The sequence below is a fragment of the Arvicanthis niloticus genome, chromosome 18 (genome assembly GCF_011762505.2).
Source record: "Arvicanthis niloticus isolate mArvNil1 chromosome 18, mArvNil1.pat.X, whole genome shotgun sequence".
NCBI classification, from domain to species: Eukaryota; Metazoa; Chordata; class Mammalia; order Rodentia; family Muridae; genus Arvicanthis; species Arvicanthis niloticus.
The window spans coordinates 20,466,562-20,476,136 of record NC_047675.1 but is presented as its reverse complement, the minus strand read 5'-3'; positions in this window follow the sequence as shown (position 1 = coordinate 20,476,136).

Sequence of the window (9,575 nt, the reverse complement as noted above, 5' to 3'; positions counted from 1 at the left end):
TGAAGATGAATCTATTCTCATGAGTGTGGGGGTAGGAGGATGAGGAGAGATGTTGACATAGAGAGGTATCTGTTCAGAGGAAGATTTGGGGAATGTTTGCTGGAATGTGAGAGAAGACAGCTGATTGGAGAAGTGGTTGGATGTGACTATTACCTCATGATTCACCTCTAAGTAGACAACATTGTCACATTCCCATGCCAAACACCACTTGTGGGAAAATGTAGGACCATAAATTTCCTGAGAACCACAAAGCCAGGGGACTTTCCAACCATCACTGACTTCTCCACAGAGGTCAGCAAGGTGTTCCTGAGTAAGATTGACAGCAGATAATAAGGCTGGACCAAGCCTGTCTCTGAGGGGCCAGGCACACAATACTGCACAAACTCTTTTACATAAAGAGACAAAATCCTACTACCTCTGCAAAAATAGCATGGGAGCCGCTGTTCCCAGAGCTCTTGTGAAGACCCATTGAGGCCAGGCAAACAGAGCTATGATGTGTTACTTTCCCTAAGTGGAGTGCAGGACACAGTCCTGGGTGAAGGCACTAGGGATCTTTCAGTACCTGGGAGAAGCAAGATTACTAAGAAGACCCCAAATTCAAGACTTGGGATGTGAGGTCTCACTAAGATTAGAATTATATCAGAGCTATGAAGACTGCTTCCAGAACCTGCCACTTCATCAACAGATAGAAGGTAACGTCTACCATAAATTTACTTCGAGTAAAAATTGAGCGTAAAGAGACACCCTCTGTGAGAGGCAGGAGAACAGGCTGGAAGAACCTGGAAAAATAGGAAAAAGATGGGAGAGAATAATTTACAGTAACAGGCAATTATTCAGCTTCGGGTAATTGGTATAATGCTGCTTGAAGATACAATATCTAATATAGCAAGATATGAATATTATATAACAAAGGTCAATTCATAAAAATTTTTTTTACAGTGCCTGGCCTCAGATTTAAAACAAACAAACAAACAGAAAAAACTTTTAAGAAGAGGTTTACATATTAATTGAGTGTTGGAGATGAAATGAATTTGTCACGCTCAAAGAAAGCTGACATGGAAATCATGCAAGGAATAAATTAATGTTCTAGAAAGTAATGAGTTGAATTCACCATGTGAATAATTTTGCTAAATAAAAAAGCCTTAGACATATTACTTAACAACAATCTCCAGACTGGATTTAAAAGCCAAAACACAATTATGTGCTGAGCAAGACGGATTCTGACTCTACTTTGTGACCTCTGATTCCTGGTGGTTTTTAAGCCTGACCTGTTTCCTTCTCCTCTGGCTCCATATCTGGTACAGGTGAATAGAAGGCCTGGGCACCACCTGTCTTGGTACCAGGGTAAGATCCAAGCATCACAATCTTTCCCTGGTCCCACCACTAACTCCAAAACTCCTAAGACAGTAGCATTTCCTTTCTGATTGAAAGCTCTGTCATGTCCCCTACACTGTGGCTAAGACCTCCAGTCTGCATGGTAGAAGACTGTGCAGTTTATTTGGGTGATGGGAGATGTGATTAGTGTACACTCCAAGTAGAGACACACACACACTGGAAAACACAGAGTGAAAATCCATAAGCAGGAGACAAGTATACTAGACAGACACAGGAAGAACGTGTGGGGACTACATGAATATCATGTTAACAGATACTGCAAGAAGTGGATTATAGAATAAAATAGGGTCCAGTCTCCAAGAAGTCATGACAGTCCTCAGTGTGTGTACACATAATCATAGTCATACAGGTTTTGCATGATATCTTTGCAACCTCCCTCATTAACACACACACACACACAAAGAGAGAGAGAGAGAGAGAGAGAGAGAGAGAGAGAGAGAGAGAGAGAGAGAGAGAGAGATTCCAAGACAAATTTGAGTGCTGGTGTGATTTTGGGAAGTCCTCAGGATAACATGGAAGGAAAGCAACCAGATAGGCCAGATAGGTCAGCCATTGGCAGTGTGGAGCAAAAGGGTGATAGGGGAAGAATGAGGCAGCCCATGGAACCAATGGGAGGTGGTATAATGTGGCCAAGGTTCCCCAGAGCTAAAGATGGTGAGTAATGTGTGTACCTGCTCCCATCTACACATGATTGAGGGCAGCTTTAGGGCCCTAGGAAGAGCCCCAAGACACATGAGGGGAAACCAGGAAGCCCATGTATACACCCCTAGTCTGCCTGCTGTTCACGGCCCTAGGAATCCTGGGTGTGATTCTCTTTTTCACACGTGTCTTACTAGGTACCCAGCTATAAATTACACTTACCATCCAATTTTCTGTTCCCTTGCTTATTTTAAGATTGTTTTTCTATTAGCTAAAAAACAAAGCATTGTTTGTGGACTTTCCCGGAATTCCAATGGCCCTGGCAGAGTCCATCACAGCTGATTGGAATCTTCATGAATGGGACCTGAACAGCTATATACTTAGGCATTCTGATCCAGACTTCTTGTTGAAGATCACTGTATGAACTGAGTAATATACATATTCCTTTAGTTTCTACAAAGTTCTCCAAATCACTGCTTTAATGTTCTTGGCACTGAAGATGCACTTTAACTGACAACTTTTAAAATGATATCTTCATCTTCAATGTGATTTAAGGTGTCTCTACATTTTCAGAAGATGGGGTGAATCCAAGGCCAGGGCTTTTCAGTCACTCCTAAATCCTGCAAGCACATGTAGCTACAGGGCTTCCTCAGTTCATCAAGCAACAACTCGTATTTTCAACCACAGTAGAATTTTATTTATTTTTTTCTGAGAAAGCTTCCCCTACCCAAGACCAGTGTTGGTTTTGTTCCCTTGTTCCATGACATCAACCAGAACCAACACCATGGTCACATTGGTCTGAGTATTTCCCAGTGTCCAGCAGAGGGCAATACAGGGAAGAAAAAACATGTTTTCCTTCACAGCACCAGGGAGGCTGCTGCTGTGACTGAGATGGTGCAGATCCAGAGAAGACTAGAAAGAAGCCTTAACACAAAGACACTTTAGAAACAAAACCTCAGTGTGGTGATACATGGTTTTAATCTCAGCACCTAGGAAGTAGAGATGGGAGAATCAGAAGTTCAAGGCCAGCCATGCATGAAACCCTGCCTCAAAACAAATATTAGAAATGAGTATCATCAAATGGGTTGGTCATTTTCTCTGGAATATGTGGAAGTAGGAAAAGGTGAGAAGATGCATGTTTCACAAACATCAGAGACTGAAGACCCACAAGTTTCTAATTTCAAATCTATGCATTTTATTTTACTATGGAGAAAAAGTACATTTTGGAAAATTCTGATAAATGACAAATACTGTGGAGAAATGGAATTGATTTAGCATAGGAACATTTGTCCCAAAGTATAGAGCAGAGACTGAAGCAAAAGCCATTCATAGACTGCCCCACCTGGGGATCCATCCCATATACAGACACCAAATGCAGACACTATTGTGGATGCCAAGAAGTGCTTGCTGACAGGAGTCTGACATAGTTTTCCCTGGAGAGGCTCGGCCAGAATCTGACAAAAACAGAGGAGGATGCTCTCAGCCAACCTTTGGACTGAGCATGGCGACCCCAATGGAGGAGTTAGAGAAAGGACTAAAGGAGCTGAAGTGGTTTGCAACCTCATAGGGAGAACAACAATATCAAACAAGCAGACCCTGCAGAGCTTCCAGGGACTAAGTCACCAACCAAAGAGTAGACATGGAAAGACCCATGGCTCCAGCTGTCGGGGACCGCTCTATCATTGTTGGAACTTGCACTGCCAAAAGCTTTGGGGGCTAAATTGTTAGAGCCCACACTGCCCCAAGCTGCTCTGGTCTGCAGGTCAGGGTTCAGCAAGACAGAGTGTGAGGACGGACACGAAGAATGGAGACCAGACAGAGTGTGATTCAGTCCCATTTATTCTCAAGTCTCTCTTCTCTCTTTCCAAGTCCCTCGTTCCTAGTCCAAGTCCCAAGTCCCGACTTCCTAGTCCCTAGTTTCTAGTCCTTAGTGTCTCCAAGTTCCAAGTTTCCAGTTGTCTCTTCTCTCTGCCTCTCGCCTTTTATAAGTCTGACTTCTCAAGTCATGCCTTTAAGTCACACACGTCCAAGGGAAAATCCTGGGTATATAAAACAAGATGTTATCAGAGTGTGCTCAGCTGTTGTAGGCTGTTGAAAACAACTCTTTTGTCAGGGTATATGGCTCAAGATGGCTACAAGAATGATAGCTGTCTTCTGTCAGCTACCCACATCCAGCCATAGATGTAGCAGAAGATAGTATTGTCAGGCATCAATAGGAGGAGAGACCCTTGGTTCTTTGAAGGCTTGATGCCCCAGTTTAGGGGGGGGGCTGGGTAGTGAGGTGGGTATGGGTGAGTTGGAGGGGGAGCACCCTCATAGAAGCAGTGGGAGGGATATAGGATAGGGGGGTCCCAGAGGGGAAACAAGGAAAGATGATAACATTTGAAATGTAACTACATAAAATATGCAATAAAATATGTTTTAAAACTAAAGATGAGCTATGTGGAGGTGTAAAAGGAGGAATGAAACAGCTTAAGTTTCTTAGGTCAGGAGCACTGTTGCCATTAAAATTGTTAGACAAGGTTATCCTAGGATACTTTCATCTAACTGTTTGGAAAGATAAGCAATTACTTGCATATTAGATTCATGCCATTGCACTGAGTATCCCAGTGTGGACCCTCAGTGAGCACAGAGACTAAGGTGGGATGGTTTAGATGGATCAGGCAAAGCTAGGGTGGAGAAAGAGTTAAAGGTGTTTTGAGGAGAAAGAAAACCTTCTGGTAGGAGCTGTGCAGTTTGAGATGTTCATGGGGTCCCTGAAGCCAGTTGCTGGAACGGTCTGGTGAGGAACACAAAGGTAGGAATCCAAAGATGGAAGAAGCCGCCCTAGAAAGGAGTAAATTAATCTTGGAGATGGAGTTATATTCCTCTGACTGGCTCAGGTTTTTATATAGAGCCCCTAACTTCTCCTTTTACCCTCTTCCCCGGATGTGGAAAAACTGATGAGGAAACCTAGAAACTTCCTCCTCTTACTCAAGCCCCAGAAAGCTCCCAACCTTATAAAAGTCCACTGGAAAATGTGCTGCGGTAATTATTTAAAAACAGCAACACCCAAACTTGACTTGTTCTTAATCAGCTGCCATCTTCCCAAGTAGCCTAGGCCTGAGAATATGTCACTGCCATTCAGCTCAGGCCACTGGCCCAGGTGGCCTGAAACACCAGCCCTGCCACCCTCAAGATGCCAGTGTGGGAGAGAGCTCTGCCAATCTTCCACACTGTCTTCACAAGGCTGGGCTGAGCCCAGACCATCCCACCATCCACGTGGTACCTGGTAGAAATGAGACTCTAATGCTTAAATTATCCAAAGGCTTTATGTTTGGTAATGCTCAATAAGAAGATGCCCACACAATTAGAGGTGTAACCCCATTCCCTACCTAGATATATCAACTACCTTCGACTGCTAGAGACATGAGCATCTCCACTGCCATGTTCCCCTCTCTCTGCTCCTCTCTCCCCTAGCTCCTCCTCTCCCTTCTCCTCTTCCTCTCCTTACTCCTCCCACCTTAGCTCCTCCCAACTTTGGGGAAAATATGCAGGTACAAAATGTCCCTTCCTTTTCTTAAACCTCATTAGGACTGCCTTCATCATGACCATGAGGTTTAGGTGTGTTGAGTTTTTGAGAAATTCCAACTTTTCTTATCAACTTTGTTAATGATTCATTATCATCCATAGGTGTTGGTCAATATCCACAAGTTTATGTTTTGGGTATTATATTATCTGTTATAGAGGAAGTCTCGTGAGCTGCTGAGAAGAAAGTGGGTTCTTCAGCATTTGGATGGGATGCTCTGCAGAAGTATATTATGTCCATTTGACTTATATTAATGTCATCTACTTCAGATGGTTCTCTGTTTCTTGGTCAGGATAATCTATATATTGATGACAGTGGAGTGCTTATGTTACCCACTATAATTTTCTTGAGTTTAATCTGTTTATTAACATTTTTTTCATTTTGAAACTTGTCGTGCTGATGTTTTGGTACATAAATATTTAGAATTGTTACATCTTCATAATGAATTTTTCCCTTAATCAATATAAAGTAACCTTTTCTGTGACTTATTTGTCAGAACAAAGAGAACTTCTTCCTTTTGTTTCCACCTTCTTGAGAAGCCTTCTACATCATTTGATTCTAGGTTGTCTTTGTCTTCAACGGTAACACAATCTTCTTGGAGGCAAAAAAAAAGAGCTGCATTCAATTTCTTTTTTATCTAATCACCTAATCTGTGTCCTTGGGTTAGGGAATTGAATTCCTGTTCATTTGTTGATTTTGTAATGTTTGGTATCCCTCCTCTTTTTTTGGTTAACTGGTATAATTTGTTCTTTCCTGAGGTGTGGGGAGCTGACAGAAGGAGGCTATTATCCTTGCAGCCATCTTGAGCCATATACCCTGACAAGAGACTTGTTTACAATAGCCTACAACAGTTGAGCACACTCTGATAACATCTTGTTTTTAGATACCCAGGATCTTCCCTTGGGTGTGTGAGACTTAAAGGTGTGTGACTTAAGGGCTTGACTTAAAGATGTGATTTAGAGATAAGACCTAAGTGTGTGACTTAAAGGCATGGCTTAGAAGTGAGACATATAAAAGGCTAGAGGTAGACAGAAGAAATTAGTAGGCACTTGGGACTTGAGACAGGTAACTTAGAACTAGAGATTAGGCACTTAGCACTTGGAAGAAGTAATTTAGAACTGGGAAAGAGACTAGCAATTTAGGACTGATATTAGGACCTGAGTCTTGGTACTTGGAACTAGGGACTTGGACTAGGGAGAGATACTGAAGAATAAACGGGATTGAATCACATTCTGTCTGGTCTCCATTCCCTGAGTCCATCCTCTCTCTCTTGCTGAACCCCGACCCTCAGACCAGAGCAGCTTGGGGCAGTATGAGCCGGAATAATTTAGCCCCCAAGGCTTTTGGGAGTGCCAGTTCCAATATTGATTGAGCGGCCCGAGATACTTTGGCCCCCAAGCATGGTGTAGAGCATTTCGCAACACTGAGGGCTCTTGGCTGTGTTTATCTTCCTCTCCAGTACTTAAAGGTTCATTAGGAATCTTAGTCAATGTCTTCTCATTCTGATTCAGTTTTCTTGTGATCTATTCCTGATAGTCTATGTTCTACTTGACCCATTGTATTAGAAAGATGATATATTTGAAGTGGGGTAATTTCACGTTTAACATTTTAGTTTGATATTTTTCATTATTTCTCATTAAATTTTTTTCATATACCACACTGAATTTCTTATTTCATCCAAATGTTTTCTGCGCTCTTTTAAGAATTCATTTATTTAGCTTTTATAATTCCATATATAACTTCTTTTATCAAAGTACCACCAGTATTCTTTCCTGCCTTCTCCATGTCCAACCATTTTTAAAATTAAAATATAATTACATTATTTTTGCCTTTCCTTTTCTTCCTCCAACACTTCTCATGTACCTCCTTGTTTTCTCTCAGATTATTTAATTGTTAAATATATATACATACACACATATAACACATACACACACATTCCTAAATATATACAAAATATAATTTGTTTGGCAATATATACATATCCCACACACACACACACACAAGCACAATATAAAAGCTGATTACCAGGTGTTAAATAACCAACAGGGGATCCTTTCTGATAAAGACTGTTTTTCTCACTCCTGGCATTTCTTTGTTGCCTGCAGCTTTTTTTTTTGTCTTGGGATAAGGTCCCATGAGATTTCAATTCATTTAGGAGTTTATCTGTATCTGCCTTACTTTTGTCAAAATTTCTCATAACTATTCATTTGAATTCTTGGAAATTTCATCTAACTCATGTGTATTGAACTTTATTACTATAGGCTTGGTATTTCTTGGAGATTTTTAAGCCAAGACTTACTCAACTGTGTATTTCATGGGCTGGATATGAGTATTGACTATATTGTTTTGGCTGAAGTCTTTGTAGCACTTACAGAAGACTAGACTACAGTAGTTTGAGCTGCTGTTCTTTCTTGAGGGATAAAGGGTGTGATCAGTAGCTACACCCTTGATTCAGGGCAACAAATTCAATACCAAAATACTACTCTGAGAGGAGAATATTACTACGGAAGCCACCCTAACATCTGGATGGACCCAACATGCCAATGTCATAATAGCCACTTCAGAAACTTCATCTTTGGGGCTTAGTAGCTGGAGGAGGGTAGAGGAACAAGGATATTATGGTATGGACTGAGCTATTATTTGATAAGGTTGGGGATAGAATGGAAACAGGCTGTGGAATAATAGATATTATATGAACTGAAGGAAAATATAGAGGCAGGAATGTAGATAAAAAATGAAGCTAGGATATTCTTAGCATCCTTGGGGCTTGAAGATGATTAAAACTATACAAAGTTATAGTTAAGAAACAAAAAAAGGGGGGAATAAGAAAGAGTAAGAGAGAGATGAAGTAGGGAAAAGATAGAACAGTAGAAAGTCAATAAAACCAGAATGATCAGTCTTAAGATATAACAAGAATCATAAAACTAAAGCAAAACCAGTAAGAAATATTCATGAAAGAATAAAGATTGAAAAATATAATAACCAAAACAAAAAGACCTACTGTGGTGTCATGGGACTTTTAATCCCAGCATTCAGGAGCTAGAGATCTGCAAAGTTAAAGGCAGCCTTCTGTATAATTGATGTATATAGTGAGTCCCAGGATACCAAGGACACCTAGTAGACCCTGTCTCAGAAAACAAAGAAACAAACAAACAGAAACAAAGAAAGGAAAAAGAAAAGTGAAAAGAACAAAGTAAAAGTAAACAAAACACAAAATGATATAAAAGTACAGTTGATTTAAAAATAAATATTAGACCTCAGCTGACTTATTGGGAGAGTTTGAATTCTCTCTCTACCTGGGTATGCCCTACAGCAGGCTGTGTTGGTGTGGTGTAGCAGGTACAATTTGCAGCTACAGTCCAAACCCATCAGACTTGATTTGTGAGTTCACAGATTCCTAGTAGAATTTAGACAAAATGCCTTTTGTATTGTGTTTCTTAGCTGTGCTAAGATCAGGTTTTTACTGGTCAGTTTTGCCTCACATACCAAGAAAGTGATGGGAGCCTCCTCAGAATCCAGAGATCAGTTTCAGGTTTCTGGTGCTGTTTGAGGATATTTAGGAGATGTAGCCATGTTAGAAGAAGTATGCCAACAGAGGTAGGTTTTGATAGTTTAAAGCCTCTCATCGTTTCTAGTTCACTCTCTGCTGTGAGATTGCATGTACATATTGTGAGCTTTTGGCTTTCCTTTCCAACCATCCTGCTTGCCAGGTGTCACCATGTTCTGCTCTGCCATCATGGACTTCTCTTTCTAGGGACACTCTCTCTTCCTAACATTGCCTTTGCTCTTTGTGTTTCATCACAGCACCGAGAAGTAACTAATACAAACATTCAGTCTAAACACACCTGCTCTGAAAGCAGTGAGATCATTAACAGAGAAGGTGTACATTGGCAAGCCAGGCAACCTGGCAGAAATAGTCAGCATCAGAAAAAAAAATGTTGGCTGAAGGGTGAGATTAGCAAACTTCCAATGT